Here is a 3,581-nt window from a genome sequence, read left to right as displayed (position 1 = left end):
CCCTTTGTGTCACTCTGGCAAGATGTTCTGCTTCTGAATCAGCTGGGTGGGTCTTGCCTCTAGCCTCTTTGCAGGGAGTTCTGCTGAAGGGTTCCCTGCTGGGCCTGCAGCCTGGGTGGAATGAGGATCCCCGTCCCGGGTTGTCTCACTCACTGGCTGGGCCTGCGCTCTGGGTCTATTCAGGATCTCGCGGCCTGGGTCGTCTCACTCACTCGCCAGGCCTGCGCTCTGGGTCTGTTCAGGATCCCACAGCCTGGGTCGTATCACTCACTCGCTGGGCCTGCGCTCTGGGTCTGTTCAGGATCCATGGCCCAGGTCGTCTCCGACTTCTCTTAGTTTAAACTCTGCTTCTTGAATTCTTTACCAACACTGGGATTACAATCACTGGGAGCTGTGTTTTCCAACAGAGCAGCGGTTTACAGTATATGAATAAAGATGGGAATGAGAGAAAAGCAGGTGAATTTGAGGAAAACCCAGGCTTTGAAGCAATAAGAGAAGTCAACAGCAGAAAACAGCCACATTACAAGTACCAAGACTGTATGTCCCCAAGGGATGTCAGAGTAGGCTTCCAGAAGCTGATGGTGGATTCTTGTAAAAGAAAGATTGGCAAGCCAGGTGTGGTGGCGCATGCCTGTAATCCCTGCACTCGGGAGGCTGAAACGAGGATTACCGTGAGTTCATCGCCAGCCTGAGCTAAACACTGATTTCAAGGCCAGCCTAAGTTACATGACAAACAAGACCCTGTCTCAAACAAACAAGCAAAAAAAAAAGGAAAGATTGGCCACGTATAAGTGCATGTAAGTGCTCATCCATAGAGCAGACAAGCAGATTGGTTATTTGCTACAGGGAAATATGAAGGGGCTATTACTTGTCACAAAAAGGCTTCAGCCTATCTTTAAAGCTATGAAACTGATATACCTGACCAGGCTCCTTGTCCCTGGAACTGCAGAGGGACAACCACAGGAAACAGCTCTTCCTCTTCCAGGAGAGGTGATGGGGGTAAAGTGTGAGGAGCAGCTAAAAGCCCAGCAGAATACAGATAGGAACTCGGCTGTCCATCTCCAGGCATATCTCTAACCTGCAGAGGTCGGGGAGGGCCAGAACCTCCTTTCTTAGAAGCACAGCCATTCCACAGAGAAATGCCTCCCTGCAATTAAGGGGGGTTTTGACAGGGGTCCAGACATACTACCATATTTACTTCAGCAAAAGAGTGAGCGAACAGAGCCATGTATTGGAAGGAAAACCCCAAACAAGGGCAAAACAGTTACACAAGAGCAGGCAACCAAAATTTTAGATTTGAAGACATGTGGAATTCCTTGTGTCTTAGAGTAAAAGATTAAGGAAAGAAAATAAACAGCTAAGGGCAGAAGTGGCCAGACTTCTAAAAGGTTCAATAGGGCCAGCCAAATAGCTCATCAGATTAAAAAGCGCCTGCTTAAGCAGATGCAAGGCCTGGGAGTTGGATCCCAGGGCCTGCCATGCGGGCCCCACCCCTGGGGCAGGCTGAGAAGGCAGTTGAGCCTGGTGATAGGCGCCTGTAATCCCTGCACTTGGGAGGCTGTAAGCAGGAGCAGTGAGACCCTGTAGACCCTGTCCTAAAATACAAAAAAAAAAGAAAGAAAGAAAAAAAAAATTCAATAGAAAAGGAGCTGGATATGAACGCTGATTTTGTAGAAAAATCATAGTTGTGAGACTTGTCATCACATTCAGAAAATGCCAGAGCCTCTTCATCGTGACAGAAGTTTACAGCAAATACGGGGAAGGCCAAGGGCATTCCAAAACCCAAACTTCCTCCCTTGGGTTTTGTGTCTGCAGAACTTTTGCTTATGGAGTTCTCTGAAGACATTCTGACAGGCTCTTTGAGGAAGTAGAGAGGTCAGAAGAGGAAATTATTCAGTAACACAGTTAATCCAGAAAAGGAAAGAAAAAGGGATAACCACGCACAAGGGCAGTCCTGGAATTGTCACTGTCTAGCTTCTGAGGGAGAGAAGTATGGCTGGACATGAGCAGTCACTGAAGCGCACTGCAGATCTGATTTTCTAGCACGACTAGTAATTCCCATTTGGCAGACACCACTCAGAGCCTGGCTTTCTCCTGATACAAACCAAATGGCTACCTGGAATAATATTTTCAAGTAATAATTATTTTTTGTGTCTTCAGGACTTAAATGTACACAAATGATATAATTAATCTGCAATGCCATAAATGATAATGTCAAACCTAAATAATACAGTGGCCTGAGGGCCTGCCTTGGGGTTGTTTTGTTTTGTTTTGTTTTGTTTTGTGGTACCGGGGATTGAACTCAGAAACCTGTGCTTGCCAGATGCCCTGTGTTTGAAGTGTACTCTTTATCATACATTGACTGCATGCATTTGTTATGCACATTTGGTTAAAGAAGGTGTGCACCTTTCTAGATGAAACTATGTGTGCCACACTTGTGCTATGTATAATGTAATGATAAGCTCAAGACCATCAAGAGAGATATTTAAATTTTCATTTTATGAAGTAAGGAACCAAAGTAACCCTTCTAAAAAGTTTATCAGTGGAATAAGTGCTTCCCTGGGAAGCACAAGGGCCTGAGTTCAATCCCCAGTTCCACAAAAAAAAAAAAAAATTATCAGTTTACATAATTAATCAGGGTACATTTGAAATTGTTTGGTATATAATGCATCATTTGAAAATACTGAAAAGCAATCTTTGTTTTTAATGTCGTATGATTGGAAGTGATGCTAGCTGGCAGTGTTTTGTTGTAAGAAATCAATAAAGTGTGTTTACCAAAAAAAAGTACACAGAAAAGAGAAAGTGGGCACTCAAGAAAGAAGAGACTGTGGTCTGAGTTTGGAGAGACAGAGACCCTAACTTATGAATGAGTTCCATTCCAGGAGAACGATCAAAAGTCAGATGTGTTTGTAAGCCTGACAGTGAGCCTTATGCACCTCTGACACAGATGTGCCACGGCATTGCTTTGTGCTTCCTGGTGGTCCCCGATACCACCACTGCTTCTCCTTTTGCTTCTGGGCATTCTGCAGCTGACTGAGCACTGCTCAACTGCACACTGTCACACTGTACAGCAAGCACGCAGCACAACTGTGACAGTGTGTCCGACATGCAAGCTACTCCCACGATTTGTTCCCCTCTATAAATGTTCATATTATGAGGTCAGTTCATATCTATGAAAGCTGACTCTGGGGACTTACTGTGTCTGTATATAAGTGTTGTTAGATGTTTCCGTCTTTTTTGGCACCAGGATTGAACTCAGGACCTTGTGCTCACCCAGCAGGCACTTATGCTACTGAGCTATATCCTCATCCCCAGAAGTGTCCTATAAGATGGATTTTTATGTCAAACTCTTTGAATCTGTTTCTTCATTTTAAGGTCAGATTGGTGCCCTTTACCTTATCAACTAGGTTACTTTATAATTTCTAGGAAATTTTTTGTTTGATTGAACCCAGAGCCTTTATAACTGAACTACATTCTGAAACCACCTCCCACCCTTTTAAATTTTAAGGCAAGGTCTTCCTAAGTTTCCCAGGCTGGGATTGAACTTGAAAGCTTCATGTCTCAACAACCCAGAGTGCTGG

At 44.4% G+C, this 3,581-nt stretch overlaps 1 protein-coding gene and 1 pseudogene across 4 annotated transcripts in view; both read left to right on the top strand.

Annotated features, from left to right (window-relative positions):
• Tbc1d2 (TBC1 domain family member 2) overlaps positions 1-3,581 on the top strand; it is a 44,722-nt gene that overhangs the window by 18,256 nt on the left and 22,885 nt on the right. The gene's annotated exons all lie outside the window — the stretch shown is intronic.
• Positions 426-1,871, top strand: LOC105744075 (annotated as a pseudogene).

The sequence above is a fragment of the Octodon degus genome, unplaced genomic scaffold (assembly GCF_000260255.1).
Source record: "Octodon degus isolate 3935 unplaced genomic scaffold, OctDeg1.0 scaffold00221, whole genome shotgun sequence".
Lineage (NCBI taxonomy): Eukaryota > Metazoa > Chordata > Mammalia > Rodentia > Octodontidae > Octodon > Octodon degus.
The sequence above is the reverse complement of the archived record's forward strand: the minus strand, read 5'-3'. Positions and strand labels throughout refer to the sequence as shown.